General features: G+C 45.7%; 1 long non-coding RNA gene across 2 annotated transcripts; it reads right to left on the bottom strand.

Annotated features, from left to right (window-relative positions):
* Positions 1–17278: 17278 nt before the first annotated feature.
* Positions 17279–19315, bottom strand: LOC143809555 (uncharacterized). 2 transcript variants are annotated; one of them, XR_013222333.1, is made up of 3 exons: positions 19242–19303; positions 17805–17906; positions 17279–17671 (listed from the first exon to the last, which is right to left on the bottom strand). It is a non-coding gene; the product is annotated as an uncharacterized LOC143809555 (long non-coding RNA). The 2 variants fall into 2 exon arrangements; XR_013222334.1 differs by lacking the exon at positions 17805–17906 and having other exon boundaries at positions 19242–19315.
* Between the last annotated feature and the right edge of the window lie 214 nt (positions 19316–19529).

Below are 19529 nucleotides of genomic sequence, written 5' to 3'. Positions count from 1 at the left end.
TAAAATACTTCATGTAGGTTGATAATGTTTGTCTCTCTCAAATTTCTTTCTTTCCTAACTTTCTTCCCTTCTTTGTCCTTTCCTTCCTTCCATCCTTCCTTCCTTCCCTTCTTCCTTCCTTCTTGCGCTCCTCCCTCCTTTTTTGTTTTTTTTCTTTACTAACTTCCTTCCCTTCTTCAACCTTTCCTTCCTTCCTTTCCTAACTTCCTTCCTTCCCCTTCCTTCCTTCCTTCCTTCCTTTCTTTCCTAACTTCCTTCCTTCCCTCCTTCCCTTCTTATTTCTTTCTTGCTGTCCTTCCTCCCTCCCTTTTTTGTTTCTTTCTTTCCTAACTTCATTCCTTCCCTTATTCGTCCTTTCCTTCCTTACTTCCACCCTTTCTTCCCTTCTTCCTTCATTCCTTGCTTCTTTCTTTCTTTCCTTCCTTCCCCCCTTTTTGTTTCTTTCTTTCCTAACTTACTTCATTCACTTTTTCATTCCTTTGTTTCTTCCTTCCTTTCTTTCCTAACTTCCTTCCCACCTTCCTTCCTTCCTTCCTTCCTTCCTTCCTTTCCTTGCTTCCTTCATTCATTCATTCATTCTTTCTTTCCTTCCTTCCCTTTTTGTCTTTCTTTCCTAACTTGCTTCCTTTCCTTCCTCTTTCTTTCCTAACTTCCTTCCTTCATCTTTTTTTTCTTTCTCTTTCTTTTTCTTTCCTAACTTCCTCCCTTTCTTCCTTCCTTTCTTTTTTCCTTCCCTCCCTCCTTATCTCCTTCATTCCTTTCTTCTTTCTTTCCTTCTCTCCTTCCTTCTCTTTCTCATTCCTTCCTTAATTCCTTCCTTTCTTCCCTGAAATGTAAGTGAGTTGTGTGACGCCATAGCTTGTGATTATACAGAAGATTAAACCCAGGTGAAGAAATTACCCATCCTCCTGTTTGATAGAGTACTGTCAGAGAGAGGTGACATTTCCCACAGCAGAGAGGCTTATAGATGATTATTCCTGCATGTAAAGATTGCATCTGCCATATGGACAAAGGGGTAGCTGACTAAGAGGGGCAAGGAGTTTTTGACACCTGAGGGATCAGTAAGGTGAGATTTGAGTGTGAACAGGAGAGCCACACCATAGAAGGTTGGAGAATGGTGCCTGACTGTGTGCAGTGACTCAGTAACTGAGAAAAGTGACCTGCCATTGTGTACAAAATACCAGATCAAGCTACTGTGGTGAATGTGTGAGGTTGCTGTCAGCACTGTGAGGATGTGGTGAGCTTCTGAAGTGACAGATACTGTTACACAGTGAAGAATGTGCTGCTAAGGAGAGTGCAAGCAAACAGTGACAAGTTCCAGAAAATTATTGTAGATGTCAGCCAAGTGTAAACCATTTTTTTCAACTTGTTATTACTTCTGCTGATGTCACTTTGTTGCCTCTTGTAAGACTGTTGAAACCTTCAAGCTTGTGCCCTATGTAACGATCAGGCTCATTGCCTCCTTGTGAGTTATCTCTCTATCTAGCTATCTAGCCCATATGGCGACGTTTCAGTTTCAAGTATCTATTATTGTCGGAGAATTTTACGACAACGTCTAGACGCAATCGCATTAATAAATCTGCCCCAATATCTATTGGTCATTTGTCATCAAATGAATATTTTAGCACATAAACAAGCGTCTTGCTCCTTAGTGTAGAATATTAAGCAGCGCTTGTTATATCTGTATCACTATCTTTATATAAAAGCAGCCAACTTTTCAACAAATAAATGTTCCTTACAAGGTCTGCTCTGGAAAGATAACGCTGCCTTCTACTCGTTATTCTAGAAGAGAAGTCACTGAGGCAGACAGTGTCATTCAGACCTTAAACTTTTGTCAAGATTACTTATTTTTCAGTCCTGTTCCCTAATAGAGAATGTGATTAAGCAGAGACAAGTTCTGCGAGCGGTTAATTCCGCAGGATATTATTGATTATTTATTTTTAATTTAGTATTATTATTAATTAATAAAATAATAATTTTCTGAAATATACCTTAATCGTGAATTCAGAAGGAAGGACCAGATTCATTACGACTGGTGTATTCATTTCTAGTGAAGGGAGCGCTGGAGTAAGATGCAGCAGATGCATTAGGAGTTTATTTGAACTCATCTGTCATGGCATTATCATTACAGGCAACAATGTAAGACCATGTAATTAATGAAAAATAAAGAAACTGGAGAGAAGAAACACAAAATACGGTTTTATCTGATGGCTAGTTCAGGCCAAAAAACAATGTGTCCGGCCAGGAGATGACTAGATGGAGCCATCAAGATCCAGCCAGTTCTCTCATCTGTTGCCTGAGTGTCAGTGCAGGTCATGGATCCATTTCTGTCTGGATTCTGTTTCTGGATCAGGGGACTCTACCTTAATCCACCTGATTCCTTGTTCCTGGACCTTCCCTGATCTTGTTCCTGGTTTTTGTGCCTTCCTTGATTGTTGGATATATTGCCTTTCTTTTTCTGGTTCTAACCCTAGGCTACTGCTGATTATACCAGGACTATACTCCTACCTTGTCTTTTGGATACCATGTGTGTAGCTTGCAGCTCTATTCCCTGTACTGACTCCTGGCCATATCTGCTAAGCCCGTTGTATCCTACATCTTGCTCCTGGATGGGTCACTTGGTGACAACCCCTGGGATGGTTCTTGAGAATATGTCCTCCTTGGTATCCATGGTTTCTTTCTCAGCTCATGGTCACGTTTTAATTCCCGGATATGCTCCTGCTGTCCTTTTTCTTGGTTCTAGTCTTTGGACATGCATCTGTTGTCTGTTCTCTTGGTTCCAGAATGCGGCAATGCACCAGATATCTATGCTTTTAGTTCTAACTAGGGTTGAGCGAAACGGGTCGATCATTTTCAAAAGTCGCCGACTTTTGGCTAAGTCGGCGTCTCATGAAACCCGATCCGACCCCTGTGCTTGTCGGCCATGCGGTACGCGACTTTCGCGCCAAAGTCGCGTTTCAATGACGCGAAAAGCGCCATTTCTCAGCCAATGAAGGTGAACGCAGAGTGTGGGCAGCGTGATGACATAGATCCTGGTCCCCACCATCTTAGAGAAGGGCATTGCAGTGATTGGCTTGCTGTCTGCGGCGTCACAGGGGCTATAAAGGGGCGTTCCCGCCGACCGCCATCTTACTGCTGCTGATCTGAGCTTAGGGACAGGTTGCTGCCGCTTCATCAGAAGCAGGGAGAGCGTTAGGCAGGGTCCACTAACCACCAAACCGCTTGTGCTGCAGCGATTTCCACTGTCCAACACCACCTTCGGTGTGCAGGAACAGTGGAAGCTATTTTTTTTTTTTTTTCCCCTCAGCGCTGTAGCTCATTGGGCTGCCCTAGAAGGCTCCGTGATAGCTGTATTGCTGTGTGTACGCCACTGTGGAAACCAACTGCTTTTTTCAAAGCACATATCCTCTTGTTCCTTCCTTTCTGCACAGCTATCTTTTTTGTTTGTCCACACTTTTTATTTAATTTGTGCATCAGTCCACTCCTATTGCTGCCTGCCATACCTGGCTTACATTACTGCAGGGAGATAGTAATTGTAGGACAGTTTTTTTTTTTTTTTTTTTTTTTTTTTGTGGGAGATTAAGATTGGCATTTCTGCTACAGTGCCATCCCTGTGTGTGCCATCTCTCACTGAGTGGGCCATAGAAAGCCTATTTATTTTTTCCGTGATTTGTGTTCTAAAATCTACCTCAACACAGAAACACTACATCAATCAGTGGGAGAAAAATATTGGCCTCAGTCAGGGCTTGTGTGCCACTGCTGTGTGTGCGCTATCTCTCATTCAGTGGGCTATAGCAAGCCTATATTTTTTTTTTTTTTTTTTTTTTTAATATTATTTGGTTTCAAAAGTCTCCCTGAAAAAAAAAAAAAACCTAAAAAAACAGTGGGAGAGTAATATTGCCCTTTCAGCTTGTGTGCCAGTCTTGACTCCTGGGTGTGCCACCTCTCTCCCTCTCATTCAGTGGGCCATAGAAAGCCTATTTATTTTTTTTTTTAAATATTATTGGGTTTCTAAAGTCTCCCTGAAAAAAAACAAAAAATACATAAAAAAACAGTGGGAGAGTAATATTGCCCTTTCAGCTTGTGTGCCAGTCTTGACTCCTGGGTGTGCCACCTCTCTCCCTTTCATTCAGTGGGCCATAGAAAGCCTATTTATTTTTTTTTTTAAATATTATTGGGTTTCTAAAGTCTCCCTGAAAAAACAAAAAAAACCTAAAAAAACAGTGGGAGAGTAATATTGCCCTTTCAGCTTGTGTGCCAGTCTTGACTCCTGGGTGTGCCACCTCTCTCCCTCTCATTCAGTGGGCCATAGAAAGCCTATTTATTTTTTTTTTTAAATATTATTGGGTTTCTAAAGTCTCCCTGAAAAAAACAAAAAATACATAAAAAAACAGTGGGAGAGTAATATTGCCCTTTCAGCTTGTGTGCCAGTCTTGACTCCTGGGTGTGCCACCTCTCTCCCTCTCATTCAGTGGGCCATAGAAAGCCTTTTTTTTTTTTGGTTTTTTTAATATTATTTGGTTTCTAAAGTCTCCCTGAAAAAAACAAAAAAAACATAAAAAACAGTGGGAGAGTAATATTGCCCTTTCAGCTTGTGCGCCAGTCTTGACTCCTGGTTGTGCCACCTCTCTCTCTCTAATTGTGGGCCATAGAAAGCCTTTTTTTTTTTTTAAAATATTATTGGGTTTCTAAAGTCTCCCTGAAAAAACAAAAAATACATAAAAAAACAGTGGGAGAGTAATATTGCCCTTTCAGCTTGTGTGCCAGTCTTGACTCCTGGGTGTGCCACCTCTCTCCCTTTCATTCAGTGGGCCATAGAAAGCCTATTTATTTTTTCCGTGATTTGTGTTCTAAATTCTACCTCAACACAAAAACACTACATCAATCAGTGGGAGAAAAATATTGGCCTCAGTCAGGGCTTGTGTGCCACTGCTGTGTGTGCTATCTCTCATTCAGTGGGCTATAGCAAGCCTATTTTTTTTTTTTTTTTTTTTTTTTTAATATTATTTGGTTTCTAAAGTCTCCCTGAAAAAAAAAAAAAACCTAAAAAAACAGTGGGAGAGTAATATTGCCCTTTCAGCTTGTGTGCCAGTCTTGACTCCTGGGTGTGCCACCTCTCTCCCTCTCATTCAGTGGGCCATAGAAAGCCTATTTATTTTTTTTTTTAAATATTATTGGGTTTCTAAAGTCTCCCTGAAAAAACAAAAAATACATAAAAAAACAGTGGGAGAGTAATATTGCCCTTTCAGCTTGTGTGCCAGTCTTGACTCCTGGGTGTGCCACCTCTCTCCCTTTCATTCAGTGGGCCATAGAAAGCCTATTTTTTTTTTTTTTAATATTATTTGGTTTCTAATTCTCCCTGAAAAAAAAAAAAAAACCTAAAAAAACAGTGGGAGAGTAATATTGCCCTTTCAGCTTGTGTGCCAGTCTTGACTCCTGGGTGTGCCACCTCTCTCCCTCTCATTCAGTGGGCCATAGAAAGCCTATTTATTTTTTTTTTTAAATATTATTGGGTTTCTAAAGTCTCCCTGAAAAAACAAAAAATACATAAAAAAACAGTGGGAGAGTAATATTGCCCTTTCAGCTTGTGTGCCAGTCTTGACTCCTGGGTGTGCCACCTCTCTCCCTTTCATTCAGTGGGCCATAGAAAGCCTATTTTTTTTTTTTTTTTAATATTATTTGGTTTCTAATTCTCCCTGAAAAAAAAAAAAAAACCTAAAAAAACAGTGGGAGAGTAATATTGCCCTTTCAGCTTGTGTGCCAGTCTTGACTCCTGGGTGTGTCACCTCTCTCCCTCTCATTCAGTGGGCCATAGAAAGCCTATTTATTTTTTTTTTTAAATATTATTGGGTTTCTAAAGTCTCCCTGAAAAAACAAAAAATACATAAAAAAACAGTGGGAGAGTAATATTGCCCTTTCAGCTTGTGTGCCAGTCTTGACTCCTGGGTGTGCCACCTCTCTCCCTCTCATTCAGTGGGCCATAGAAAGCCTTTTTTTTTTTTGGTTTTTTTAATATTATTTGGTTTCTAAAGTCTCCCTGAAAAAAACAAAAAAAACATAAAAAACAGTGGGAGAGTAATATTGCCCTTTCAGCTTGTGCGCCAGTCTTGACTCCTGGTTGTGCCACCTCTCTCTCTCTAATTGTGGGCCATAGAAAGCCTTTTTTTTTTTTTTTTTTAATATTATTTGGTTTCTAAAGTCTCCCTGAGAAAAAAAAATAAATAAATTAGGTGGGAGATTAATATTGACATTAGTGCTTGAGTGACAGTCCTGCGTGTGTGTCATCTCTGTGATTTTGTGCCACAGAAAACAGAGTGTGTAACATTGTGCCTGATTTTCCTTGTGGTCTCACCAACCTGTTAAGGGATATTGAAATCATACTGAAGTTATAGCTCACCGTGTAAGTTGTTTGATAGCAACAAATAAAGTTACTTTGGTTAAGATTTTAAAACAATGAGGAAGTCTGGTGCAAGAGGTCGTCGTGGGCGTTCATTGTCAGCTGGTAATGATGGTAGTGGTAGTGGAGCATCAGGTGGTCGTGGGGATAAAAATATTCCACCTAAGTCTGGAGCTGTGGAGCCAGTTTCGTCGTCAGGCTACACAAGGCCTCGAACGCTCTCTTTTCTGGGAGTAGGAAAACCGCTTTTAAAGGCGGAGCAGCAACAGCAAGTTTTGGCTTACATTGCAGACTCAGCCTCTAGCTCTTTTGCCTCCTCTTCCGAAACTGGTAAATGTAAAAGCAGCGCGTCGCTTGTGGATGTTCACGGTCAGGGACAAGTCGCTTCCTTGTCCTCCTCAGCAAAAACTACAACAAGAGAGAAGGATGCAGCAGGCGACACAACGGGTCACTCCATGGAGCTCTTTACACATACCGTCCCTGGCTTAGAAAGTGAAACATTTAACAGGCCATGCCCATTACAAGTATATTCTGACATGGAGTGCACTGATGCACAGCCACAGCCAGAGTACTATGCTGCTCCTTTGACTCAGACCACCACATTGCCCTCTCAGGGTACAGATCCACAATCAGACCCTGATGAGACTATGTTGCCCCGCCACGAACGCTATACCACCGACCGACACAGTGACACAGACGAAGTTGCACACGAGCTCGAAGAGGAGGTAATAGATGACCCAGTTATTGACCCCGATTGGCAGCCATTGGGGGAACAGGGTGCAGGCGGCAGTAGTTCAGAAGCGGAGGTGGAGGAGGGGCCGCAGCAGGCATCAACATCGCAACAGGTTCCATCTGCCGGGCCCGTATCTGGACCAAAACGCGTGTCAAAGCCAAAACCTGTTGGAGCACAGCGTTGCCATCCGGTTAAAGCTCAGTCTGCAATCCCTGAAAAGGGATCAGAGTCTAGGAAGAGTGCAGTCTGGCATTTTTTTAAACAACATCCAACTGATCAGCGCAAAGTCATCTGTCAAAAATGTTCAACTAGCTTAAGCAGAGGTCAGAATCTGAAAAGTCTAAATACTAGTTGCATGCATAGACACTTAACCACCATGCATTCTCAAGCCTGGACTAACTACCAAACGTCCCTCAAGGTTGTAGCACCCTCGGCCAATGAAGCTAGTCAGCAACGCAACATCCCTTCCGTCACTGTAAGGCCACCATTTTCCGCACCACCGGCAGTATCTGTGCAGGTTTCTTTGCCAGCCAAAAGCAGTCAGGGTCAGGGAATCACCAGTTTTGTAGGAGGAAATATTGCATGTAGGGCACCGGCGGAAACAATACCGTCTCCAACCGTCTCTCAGTCTGCCATGTCCACCGGCACACCCGAAAGTTCCACGATCTACAGCTCTCCAGTCCAGCTCACCCTACATGAGACTCTGGTTAGAAAAAGGAAGTACTTATCCTCGCATCCGCGTACACAGGGTTTTAACGCCCACATAGCTAGACTAATCTCGTTAGAGATGATGCCCTACCGGTTAGTTGAAAGCGAAGCTTTCAAAGCCCTGATGGAGTACGCTGAACCACGATACGAGCTACCCAGTCGACACTTTTTTTCCAGAAAAGCCATCCCAGCCCTGCACCAGCATGTTAAACAGCGCATCGTCCATGCACTCAGGCAATCTGTGAGTACAAAGGTGCACCTGACTACAGATGCATGGACCAGTAGGCATGGCCAGGGACGTTATGTGTCCATCACGGCACACTGGGTGAATGTGGTGGATGCAGGGTCCACAGGCGACATCAATTTAGGGACAGTTGTGCCTAGCCCACGGTCTAGGAAACAGTTGGCTGTAGGCGTTCGCACCCCCTCCTCCTCCTCCTCGTCCTCCTGCAGAAGCTACAGCTCTTCCACAGAACGCAGTCGGCCAACCACTCCATCGGCAGATGACACTGTTGCACACCAGTTGTCCCATTATGGGCCAGCTACTGCCAAGCGTCAGCAGGCTGTATTGGCTATGAAGTGTTTGGGCGACAACAGACACACCGCGGAAGTTCTGTCCGAGTTCTTGCAACAAGAAACGCAGTCGTGGCTGGGCACAGTAGATCTTGAGGCAGGCAAGGTAGTGAGTGATAACGGAAGGAATTTCATGGCTGCCATCTCCCTTTCCCAACTGAAACACATTCCTTGCCTGGCTCACACCTTAAACCTGGTGGTGCAGTGCTTATTGAAAACTTATCCTGGGTTCTCCGACCTGCTCCTCAAAGTGCGTGCACTTTGCTCACATATCCGACGTTCGCCTGTACACGCCAGCCGTATGCAGACCTATCAGCGGTCTTTGAACCTTCCCCAGCATCGCCTAATCATAGACGTTGCAACAAGGTGGAACTCAACACTGCACATGCTTCAGAGACTGTGCGAACAGAGGCGTGCTGTTATTTATTTGTGGGAGGATACACGGGCAGGCAGTAGGATGGCAGACATGGAGTTGTCAGGTGTGCAGTGGTCGAAGATACAAGACATGTGTCAAGTCCTTCAGTGTTTTGAGGAATGCACACGGCTGGTTAGTGCAGACAACGCCGTAATAAGCATGAGCATCCCCCTAATGCGTCTGCTGATGCAAAGTTTGACGCACATAAAGGAGCAGGCGTCTGCACCAGAGGAAGAGGGAAGCCTTGATGACAGTCAGCCATTGTCTGGTCAGGGCAGTGTACAGGACGAGGTAGCGGGCGAAGAGGAGGTGGAGGACGAGGAGGATGATGGGGATGAGTATATTTTTAATGCGGAAACTTTCACGGGGGCACAGGAAATTGGTTGCGTGTCACGGCCGGGTTCTGGTTTTTTGAGGGACACAAGTGACGTAGATTTGCCTGCAACTGCCCCTCAACCAATCACAACCGGAGATTTGACAAGTGGAACTTTGGCCCACATGGCGGATTATGCCTTACGTATCCTACAAAGGGACACACGCATTACGAAAATGATGAACGATGACGATTACTGGTTGGCCTGCCTCCTTGATCCACGCTATAAAGGCAAATTGCAAAATATTATGCCACATGAGAACTTGGAACTAATATTAGCAACCAAACAATCAACTCTTGTTGACCGTTTGCTTCAGGCATTCCCAGCACACAGCGCACGTGATCGTTCTCACACGAGCTCCAGGGGGCAGCAGACTAGGAGTGTTAGGGGTGCACACATCAGAAGTGGCGTTGGACAGAGGGGTTTTCTGACCAGGTTGTGGAGTGATTTTGCTATGACCGCAGACAGGACAGGTACTGCTGCATCAATTGAAAGTGACAGGAGACAACATTTGTCCAGTATGGTTACTAACTATTTTTCATCCCTTATCGATGTTCTCCCTCAACCGTCATTCCCATTTGATTACTGGGCCTCCAAATTAGACACCTGGCCAGAATTGGCAGAATATGCATTGCAGGAGCTTGCTTGCCCGGCAGCAAGTGTCCTATCAGAAAGAGTATTCAGTGCTGCAGGGTCAATATTAACCGAAAAAAGGACTCGTCTGGCTACCCAAAATGTTGACGATCTAACATTCATTAAAATGAACCACAACTGGATTTCAAAATCTTTTGCCCCACCTTGCCCGGCCGACACCTAGCTTTCCTATGAAAAGCTCTTGCCTGTGAATTACTTTTCTAATGTCTAATTTGCTGCTGCAGATTGTACAGCATACGACATGTTTACACCTCCCTAAATGGCCAAACTCCCCACACGGGGCCGTGGTATCGCGACTTGGCGCAAGCACCCGTGAGACTGCTGTTTGTCTGAAGAGGTGGGTGTGCTCGCTTTTGGTTGACGGCATTGCTACTGGGTCCCTCATAGTACAATGTAGTGTCTCTGGCGGTGGTGGTGCGCACCCAACGTCAGACACACCGTTGTAACATGAGTGGCCCTGGGGCGGTCCCGCCGGCCTCAAGAGAGTTCCCCCCTACCCCAGCTCAAACTGGGCTCTAGTACGTGCAAAATTATGTCGCACAGCTCCACCAATCTTTAGTCTATTCGCTGACATCATTCAATGTCTGGCACTGACAATACAAATTTGTAGACATCTATGATGCAACTTAAAGTAGTCTGTGTCTGTGTCCTATATTGGCACCATTAAATAGTTACTGCCAAATTACTATGTCAGAAACACAGCAGATGAGCCCACCCCTGTACCTAAGTATGCCATCTTTTTTTTTGTTTTGGTTGTTTTGCGAGACATTAACATCTATTTATATTTTGGGAGTACTGGGACAGACACTCCTTGCACTACTCCTCCACTCAGCACCAAGCTGCCTGCCCGTGTATCCATGTAACCGCTGTAAAACTGCCATGAGCCTATTGTTTGTTATTTTAGGCCTTTGATAGCCTGTCTGCGGTCCCTACTCCTCCACTGACCACCAAGCTGCCTGCCCGTGTATCCATGTAACCGCTGTAAAACTGCCATGAGCCTATTGTTTGTTATTTTAGGCCTTTGAAGCCTTTCTGCGCTCCCTCCTTCCACTAGTCCTCCACTGACCAGACCACTGCTGCCCGTGTACCCCTGGAACCAATTTTAAAGTGCCTACAGCCAGCCCATTTTATTGTGTTAGGCCTTCGAAGCCTGTCTGCGGTCCCTCCTTCCACTAGGCCTCCACTGACCAGACCACTGCTGCCCGTGTACCCCTGGAACCAATTTTAAAGTGCCTACAGCCAGCCCATTTTATTGTGTTAGGCCTTCGAAGCCTGTCTGCGGTCCATACTTCCACTAGTCCTCCACTGACCAGACCACTGCTGCCCGTGTACCCCTGGAACCAATTTTAAAGTGCCTACAGCCAGCCCATTTTATTGTGTTAGGCCTTCGAAGCCTGTCTGCGGTCCATACTTCCACTAGGCCTCCACTGACCAGACCACTGCTGCCCGTGTACCCCTGGAACCAATTTTAAAGTGCCTACAGCCAGCCCATTTTATTGTGTTAGGCCTTCGAAGCCTGTCTGCGGTCCCTCCTTCCACTAGGCCTCCACTGACCAGACCACTGCTGCCCGTGTACCCCTGGAACCAATTTTAAAGTGCCTACAGCCAGCCCATTTTATTGTGTTAGGCCTTCGAAGCCTGTCTGCGGTCCATACTTTAAATACTCCTCCACTCAGCACCAAGCTGCCTGCCCGTGTATCCATGTAACCGCTGTAAAACTGCCATGAGCCTATTGTTTGTTATGTTAGGCCTTTGATAGCCTGTCTGCGGTCCCTACTTTAAATACTCCTCCACTCACCACCACCAAGCTGCCTGCCCGTGTATCCATGTAACCGCTGTGAAACTGCCATGAGCCTATTGTTTTTTTATGTTAGGCCTTTGATAGCCTGTCTGCGGTCCCTACTTTAAATACTCCTCCACTCACCACCACCAAGCTGCCTGCCCGTGTATCCATGTAACCGCTGTAAAACTGCCATGAGCCTATTGTTTGTTATGTTAGGCCTTTGAAGCCTTTCTGCGCTCCCTCCTTCCACTAGTCCTCCACTGACCAGACCACTGCTGCCCGTGTACCCCTGGAACCAATTTTAAAGTGCCTACAGCCAGCCCATTTTATTGTGTTAGGCCTTCGAAGCCTGTCTGCGGTCCATACTTCCACTAGTCCTCCACTGACCAGACCACTGCTGCCCGTGTACCCCTGGAACCAATTTTAAAGTGCCTACAGTCAGCCCATTTTATTGTGTTAGGCCTTCGAAGCCTGTCTGCGGTCCATACTTCCACTAGGCCTCCACTGACCAGACCACTGCTGCCCGTGTACCCCTGGAACCAATTTTAAAGTGCCTACAGCCAGCCCATTTTATTGTGTTAGGCCTTCGAAGCCTGTCTGCGGTCCATACTTCCACTAGTCCTCCACTGACCAGACCACTGCTGCCCGTGTACCCCTGGAACCAATTTTAAAGTGCCTACAGCCAGCCCATTTTATTGTGTTAGGCCTTCGAAGCCTGTCTGCGGTCCATACTTCCACTAGGCCTCCACTGACCAGACCACTGCTGCCCGTGTACCCCTGGAACCAATTTTAAAGTGCCTACAGCCAGCCCATTTTATTGTGTTAGGCCTTCGAAGCCTGTCTGCGGTCCATACTTCCACTAGGCCTCCACTGACCAGACCACTGCTGCCCGTGTACCCCTGGAACCAATTTTAAAGTGCCTACAGCCAGCCCATTTTATTGTGTTAGGCCTTCGAAGCCTGTCTGCGGTCCATACTTTAAATACTCCTCCACTCACCACCAAGCTGCCTGCCCGTGTATCCATGTAACCGCTGTAAAACTGCCATGAGCCTATTGTTTGTTATGTTAGGCCTTTGATAGCCTGTCTGCGGTCCTTACTTTAAATACTCCTCCACTCACCACCTAGCTGCCTGTGTATCCATGTAACCGATGTAAAACTGCCATGACTGCCTACTGTTTGTTATTTTAGGCCTTTGATAGCCTGTCTGCGGCCCCTACTTGCAATACTCCTCCACTGAGCACAATGCTGCCTGGAGTGCCTGCCTGTGTATCCATGTAACCGATGTAAAACTGCCATGACTGCCTACTGTTTGTTATTTTAGGCCTTTGATAGCCTGTCTGCAGCCCCTACTTGCAATACTCCTCCACTGACCACACCAATGCTGCCCGTGTACCCCTGGAACCTATTTAAAAGTTCATAGAGCCTAGTTATATATTTTATTTACTATTAATAAGGCCATGATGGACTACGCTGTACCACGCTACAAGCTAACCAGTCGACACTTCTTTTGCGAGAAAAGCCATCCCAACCCTCCACCAGCATGTAGAAGACCGCATTGTCCATGCACTCTGGCAATCTGTGAGTACAAAGGTGCACCTGACAACAGACGCATGGACCTGTAGGCATGGCCACGGAAGATTACGTGTCCATTACGGCGCAATGGGTTAATGTGGTGGATGCATGGTCCACAGGGGACAGCCTACTAAGTCTGTCTGCAGTCCCTAATTCAAATTGTCCTCCACTGTCTAAATCGGAACTTCCACCTTCTGGCTTTCGGCCTATAGTATCAGAAATTAAACTGCATTTGGCCTTCAACTTTGGTTAGGGCCTACTAACGGCTTCTGCCCCTCCCTGGTGTTGTCCTCAACTAAATAAAGCTGAGCTTCAACCTTCCGGCTCTCATTATGTGGTTTAAAAAAAAAAAATGGTGGTTAGGGCCTACTAACGGCTTCTGCCCCTCCCTGGTGTTGTCCTCAACTAAATAAAGCTGAGCTTCAACCTTCCGGCTCTCATTAAGTGGTTTTAAAAAAAAAATGGTGGTTAGGGCCTACTAACGGCTTCTGCCCCTCCCTGGTGTTGTCCTCAACTAAATAAAGCTGAGCTTCAACCTTCCGGCTCTCATTAAGTGGTTTTAAAAAAAAAAAAAATGGTGGTTAGGGCCTACTAACGGCTTCTGCCCCTCCCTGGTGTTGTCCTCAACTAAATAAAGCTGAGCTTCAACCTTCCGGCTCTCATTATGTGGTTTTAAAAAAAAAAATGGTGGTTAGGGCCTACTAACGGCTTCTGCCCCTCCCTGGTGTTGTCCTCAACTAAATAAAGCTGAGCTTCAACCTTCCGGCTCTCATTAAGTGGTTTTTAAAAAAAAATGGTGGTTAGGGCCTACTAACGGCTTCTGCCCCTCCCTGGTGTTGTCCTCAACTAAATAAAGCTGAGCTTCAACCTTCCGGCTCTCATTAAGTGGTTTTAAAAAAAAAAAAATTGGTGGTTAGGGCCTACTAACGGCTTCTGCCCCTCCCTGGTGTTGTCCTCAACTAAATAAAGCTGAGCTTCAACCTTCCGGCTCTCATTATGTGGTTTAAAAAAAAAAAATGGTGGTTAGGGCCTACTAACGGCTTCTGCCCCTCCCTGGTGTTGTCCTCAACTAAATAAAGCTGAGCTTCAACCTTCCGGCTCTCATTAAGTGGTTTTAAAAAAAAAATGGTGGTTAGGGCCTACTAACGGCTTCTGCCCCTCCCTGGTGTTGTCCTCAACTAAATAAAGCTGAGCTTCAACCTTCCGGCTCTCATTAAGTGGTTTTAAAAAAAAAATGGTGGTTAGGGCCTACTAACGGCTTCTGCCCCTCCCTGGTGTTGTCCTCAACTAAATAAAGCTGAGCTTCAACCTTCCGGCTCTCATTAAGTGGTTTTAAAAAAAAAAAAAATGGTGGTTAGGGCCTACTAACGGCTTCTGCCCCTCCCTGGTGTTGTCCTCAACTAAATAAAGCTGAGCTTCAACCTTCCGGCTCTCATTAAGTGGTTTTAAAAAAAAAATGGTGGTTAGGGCCTACTAACGGCTTCTGCCCCTCCCTGGTGTTGTCCTCAACTAAATAAAGCTGAGCTTCAACCTTCCGGCTCTCATTATGTGGTTTTAAAAAAAAAAATGGTGGTTAGGGCCTACTAACGGCTTCTGCCCCTCCCTGGTGTTGTCCTCAACTAAATAAAGCTGAGCTTCAACCTTCCGGCTCTCATTATGTGGTTTTAAAAAAAAAAATGGTGGTTAGGGCCTACTAACGGCTTCTGCCCCTCCCTGGTGTTGTCCTCAACTAAATAAAGCTGAGCTTCAACCTTCCGGCTCTCATTAAGTGGTTTTAAAAAAAAAATGGTGGTTAGGGCCTACTAACGGCTTCTGCCCCTCCCTGGTGTTGTCCTCAACTAAATAAAGCTGAGCTTCAACCTTCCGGCTCTCATTATGTGGTTTTAAAAAAAAAATGGTGGTTAGGGCCTACTAACGGCTTCTGCCCCTCCCTGGTGTTGTCCTCAACTAAATAAAGCTGAGCTTCAACCTTCCGGCTCTCATTAAGTGGTTTTAAAAAAAAAAAAAATGGTGGTTAGGGCCTACTAACGGCTTCTGCCCCTCCCTGGTGTTGCCCTCAACTAAATAAAGCTGAGCTTCAACCTTCTGCTCCAAATTACCATTTTAAAAAATGCAATAGGCTTTTCCGGCCTACTAAAGGTGTCTGCCCCTCCCTGGTGTTGTCCTCAACTGAACAAAGCTGAGCTTCCACATTCTGGCTTTCGCCCTATACTATCAGATATTAAACTGCATTTGGCCTACTAGTGTGGTTAGGCCCTTGAAACAGTGTCTGCTGCTCTTGGGTTTGCTACTCCACTGAACAAAGCAATGCCGCCTGTTTAGTCCTGTTACCAATTTTGAACTGCATGTAGCCTACTTTATTCTTTGGCCCTATATCTGTTTCCTCCTCATCCTGCCCATTGCCCAGCCACTGCTAAATGAGTCTGCTGGTACATTGACCTAGACCACTACATTCCCCTTGTACTCTACACAGCCAGAATCTGTCCCTGCTGAAAGTAAGGTTCCCCTTCCCGCATGTTATACCACCTTACACAGGGACAAAGAGGAAGGTGCAGATGAAAGTGCAGGTTCCTTCATCAGGTGGGGGGGCATACTCGTTGGCGACGTCACTGGCACAGGGCCCCTCAGAGTACGCAAAAGTGTCGCTGCTGGTGGGAGGCGCCCCCGCCATGCAAACACACCGCCGTACTTTGAGGGGCCCTGTGCCAGTGGCAATGCGAACGAGTGGGCCCCCCCTGCTTGCTCAGGATCACAGCACTTGCAACTTTTAAATACTTACCTTTCCCTGCAACACCGCCGTGACGTAGTCCGCATTTCCTGGGCCCACGAAAAACTTGAGCCAGCCCTACTCCCCCCACAACTTTCCCCCAATTCCCTATGCCCAACTATTATTATACAGTTAATTAAGATTGGCAAGCTTCAGAAACAAGAATGGATGTTTTTGGCATTAAAATGGGCACTGTAGGTGTTTTCCTGGCCTCCACTCACTGCCGACTATGCTTCCCCATTGACTTGCATTGGGTTTCGTGTTTCGGTCGATCCCCGACTTTTAGCGATAATCGGCCGACTGCACTCGACTCGACTCTGGACAAAATCGGGTTTCCCAAAACCCTACTCGATCTTAAAAAAATGAAAGTCGCTCAACCCTAGTTCTAACACCTAGTTATACCACTAGTACTGTTCTCGAGGTACCAATCCTGGTCATACTCCTGGTTACTATGTTCCTGATTCTAATCATGGCCATACCCCTGGTATGTGTCCTCCTTGCTGCGCCTCTCATTTTTATGTTCTTGATTCCAGCATCGGGCCATGGCCCTGGTGTATGTTATTCAGTCTTTCAGCTCCTGACCATATCTGTGGTGTCAGTTCTCCATGTCATCTCCTGGCAATGCCTCTGGTGTCAATTTTTTCCTGTTTGAGCTCCTGGCCATGCCTCTGGCATTCATGTCCCTTGTCAGTCTGATCACCATAACTCTTGTGTCTGTGGTCCTTGTCATGTCTCCTGGCCATACCCCTGGTGTCTTTGCTCCCTGGTTTAACTCTTGGCCATGCCTGTAGTGTCAGTTCTCCTGACTGCAGCTCCTGCAGAAAACAGCAAAATCAGGGAAAACAGACACCAGGATCTGCAGCCAGAAGAACAGAAACCACGGGCATGGCCAGGACTAATAGATGGACCACAGACACAAGAGTATAACCAAGAAATTTGTGTTCCTTGTTCTATCTCCTGGCAATGCCTCTGGTGTCCATGTTCCTGGCTTTGCCCTTGCTTTTTAAGCTCCTTGTTTTAGCTCCTGGCAGTTCCTCTGGTGTTCGTACTCCTGTTCCATTTCGAATTTTCCAAAGTCAAAATCTAAATGTGTTGGCGCCAAAACTCCTTCTATTGGTGGCTGTATTGACGGCATTTAATCAGATATCTTCCCCAATATGCACTGATCTTGTACTCTTTCTACTCTGTACAGTGTATGAAGGTGTCGATGGAGGGACAGGCCGGGTGGAACACACATTACAGACAGATGAAATTTTTTTGAGCCATAAGGAGGATAAAGGGAAATAAAATATTGTCTCCAATACTGTATCTAAATGTATTTTATCACGACTGAACATTGAATATAATAGTCACAGTCAGAACCATTCGGCTCTTCTATCTGTGAACATGCAAAAGCCTGAACAATATGGCTCCCCCGTCACCTACTCTACAGGGGGTGTTGCACAACATCTGGTGATTAAAGGGTCAGCCAGTCAACCAGAAGAAAACGCTGCATCTTGAGACACTCCATTTCCATCTGCGAGTCAAAAAGGGTCTACGTGAAAGCGGCATTCACCACTTTGAGCTGCTATTGTTAAATCTTTCATACATGCTTTTAAGACACGTCAGCGTAATATTTCCCGTAAAGCCTGAAAGGCCTGAGATGGGATTTTCTTTACTGTTGTCATCAGCGTTCTGGGGAAATGGGGACAAGTCTGAAAAAAAAAGAAAAAAGTCTTAAGACGCTTGACGGCACCTGTCTTATGAATTATTACATTTATTGGACCTTTAATGGCTGATTGGTTTGTGGACATAAAGGATAGCGGAGATGACATTGTCATCAGTCACCTTTCGCGAGGAAATCACACAGACAGCTTGATGGCTTCACTTGCTCGGAGCTGCCGGATGAGGACGGGTTTGGGTTTTTTTTAGCGCCGATGCTGATGAGACCTAAGAAAGCATCTAAACTATTAAAGCCTGAGAACAATATTTGCTGATGTTGGCGCGTAGAGCTTTAACCCCTTTAAGACTGAATCTTTTTCATTTACCCGCTTGCCTTTTTTGCAGCCTTTCAATTTCTTGCTATTCATTAATACTGTATCTATTTAAGCGTATAATTTCAAGGGAGAACATTGACGGCAAAGGGCCCGATGTGTGTCTGGGTCCCCTCCATTAGGCACCACCCACCTTAAAGAGGTTGTCCAGGAAAATAGAAAAAGTTTCCCCTGAGACTTGGAACTGTAAAAAATAAACAAAAAAAACTAATTTATATTCACCTACGACATGTATCCTGGGCATGCTGCTCCACGCTCTGTGCCGACACAAGAAGTAGAGACTGTCTGGTGCATCATCAGAAAAAAAATCCAAAAATGTGCTGCTGAAATCCATTGACCGCCATCACCAATCACAGGCTGCAGCGGTCATACAGCCTGAGAGGTGAATGGTGAGGTGAGTATAACAATTTATTTTATTTTTTTTAACCATTTAATGGCACATTATGGATCTGAAAAATGTCCTTCATTTTACCGAATCCGAGAATTACCAAAAAAATAACATTTTGGGAAATTTTTGTAAAATTCGAGTAGAAAAGTTCCCAGTCTCAGCTCTGCTGTACCCACTTATATGTAGATAGTGCACATCTTTGGTGGAAATCATTGCTTCTTTCAGCTTCAACCTCTTCTACAAGCAGAACAGACTCATTTTTTTCATATTTTTTTCAATGCGAGAAACTCGCTCGAGTCTTTCGCATCAATACCCGGCACTGCCGCTGGCGGTTCGGACTGGAGCATTTAGCTGCATAGAAATACATGCAGCCACACACTCCAGTCCTGAGTGCCGGCGGCAGTACCGGGTATTGATGCGAGAGACTCGCGCGAGTTTCTCGTATTGCACTCGCAAGTGTGACCCGGTCTTAGGCTACGTTCACATTTGCGGTCGGCGCCGCAGCGTCGGGCGCCGCAGCGTCGCCGCATGCGTCATGCGCCCCTATATTTAACATGGGGGCGCATGGACATGCGTCGCACTTGCGTTTTGCGCCGCATGCGTCCCTGCGGCGCCCGCGTCCGGGCGCAGAGGACGCAGCAAGTTGCATTTTTGCTGCGTCCAAAATCAATGAAAAAAAGGACGCATGCGGCGCAAAACGCAGCGTTGTGCATGCGTTTTGCTGCGTTTTTGTTTGCGTTGTGCGTTGCGGCGCCGACGCTGCGGCGCACAACGCAAATGTGAACGTAGCCTTAAAGGGGTTTTCAAGGTCACATTTTGTGGTCCCACAGCTGTAGAAAATACCAGGAGCTCCATACGCCTTCCTCAGGTCTAGCAATGCTGCTCAGCCCACCACCGGGTTTCTGTTGACATGTTTCAGCTGTGATGTCATAACTACAGCACAGGTGACCGCTGCAGCCAATCAGTGGGCTCAGCGGGATACAAATATGGACAGTATGAGCTGCTGAGCCCAGTGATTGGCTGCAGCAGCCACGTTCACTATAGATGCAATGTTACCACTGCAGAAATACCAGGGTTGGGTCCAAGCAGCATCAGTGACCCTGTGGAGGAAGAGTATAGCTTTGTTTTTTT

This window comes from Ranitomeya variabilis, chromosome 2 (assembly GCF_051348905.1).
Source record: "Ranitomeya variabilis isolate aRanVar5 chromosome 2, aRanVar5.hap1, whole genome shotgun sequence".
NCBI classification, from domain to species: domain Eukaryota; kingdom Metazoa; phylum Chordata; class Amphibia; order Anura; family Dendrobatidae; genus Ranitomeya; species Ranitomeya variabilis.
This window is presented reverse-complemented; position numbering and strand designations above follow the sequence as displayed.